Below are 1,437 nucleotides of genomic sequence, written 5' to 3'. Positions count from 1 at the left end.
TCACTATTACTGTGATGTGAAAATCAGGCAAACATATTACAAGAAAACTACAAGCGTCATTTTGTGGTGGTAAGACCACAAATAAAGGAGAGCACAGGGCTGTGGCGGGAGGAGGAGGAGTGTGGGGTGGAGTGCTCTGGAGGCCTGGGCAGTGATCCAGCAGCTTGGCCTTAGCCTATGTGAGTGTGGGTGGCAGCCTCCCTCTGAAAAGGATTAAGATTCAAGATGACCAAGGAGAAACCTCTTCCCAAAAAGTTTCCACTAAGTAAAACAGACTTCAAAGTTATAGCACGTGATGAGTTATTTTGAAGATGGAAACAATGTGAAGCATATGAAGCATATAACCAAGCTTTGGAGGACAAGTACACAGATCGTAATTAATGATGTAATAGGTTTAAGGGAGTCTAAAGAAAAACTAAACAAGAGCTGCTCACAGGGAAAACATCCTTGTAATGTGACCAGCAACCAAGGAGCAAGAGATGAAAAGTGTGCTACTCGAATCAAGTACCTCAAGCAAATCCAGCAGCCTAGTGTTGCCCAACTGAGATCAACGATAGCAGACCCAGTGATCAACTTGTTTTTTTTTCTTTCTAAAAATGAAAGGTGAACTATAATAGACTAAAGTCAAATTGGAACAAGCCCCAAATGAACTGAGTGCCTGGAGGTTTACATCTGATAGGTGAACAAATCATACTCCCTAGTCAAGACTTCCCTGATAGTTCCACTAGGAGAAAGTTTTGGTGGGACAGCCATGTACTGGTTTCCACACCAAGACTTAGACTTTTTGAGCCAAAAAAGCCACTTTTTAAATTATCCAGCTGGTAATGGTTAATGTAAAACTTACCAAATGAAACTTAAGCTTTAGCTTTTTTCCCTTCCCCTCCCCCTGCTTCCAAGGCCTGATGGCATGGGACTATTCCAAAGTGGTTGCCTCTGAAAAATTGCCATTCTAAAACTTGTAGGACACTTGAGAAAAGTTTCTGTTTGAAGAAAAGAGAGAGAGAAATGGAAATATCATGTCTGTGGCACACTGTGTCTTCAGTTTGGAGGAAGGAAAACCTACAGATTTAATATCATGAATTGAACTTGTAAAATTCCAGTAAAATGTAAAAACGGAATACCCATCACTCTTAACCTTGAACATAGTGACTTAGAGACATTTTATATCAGTGTTGCCGTTAAGACTGTGATTGTTGTTGAACCTCTCAGTCAAAACTCAAATGAGGTGAATTTTGCCTTAAAAACGTTTATTTGCTAAGAACCAATTTAACAGTCATGAATCAAATAATAGATGCCAGTACAAGTAGTTCACATATTTAACCACTTAGTTTGGGGCTTTATATTACGTCATTGAGCCTTAAGTCCATGTGGTTTCAATCAATGGTTTGTTCTTTGAATGGTTGCTAATGCTATAGATGATCTTATCGAGGACTGTAC

At 39.6% G+C, this 1,437-nt stretch overlaps 1 pseudogene; it reads left to right on the top strand.

The window, feature by feature from the left end:
* Positions 1–225: 225 nt before the first annotated feature.
* Positions 226–953, top strand: LOC114207877 (pre-mRNA-splicing regulator WTAP-like; annotated as a pseudogene).
* The last annotated feature ends 484 nt before the right edge of the window (positions 954–1,437 follow it).

Source organism: Eumetopias jubatus, unplaced genomic scaffold (assembly GCF_037043125.1).
Source record: "Eumetopias jubatus isolate StellerSeaLion01/CBP00866 unplaced genomic scaffold, mEumJub1_p1.0 scaffold_4, whole genome shotgun sequence".
Taxonomy (NCBI): Eukaryota; Metazoa; Chordata; class Mammalia; order Carnivora; family Otariidae; genus Eumetopias; species Eumetopias jubatus.
Note: the sequence above shows the minus strand (reverse complement) of the source record. Positions and strands in the feature narration are given on the sequence as shown.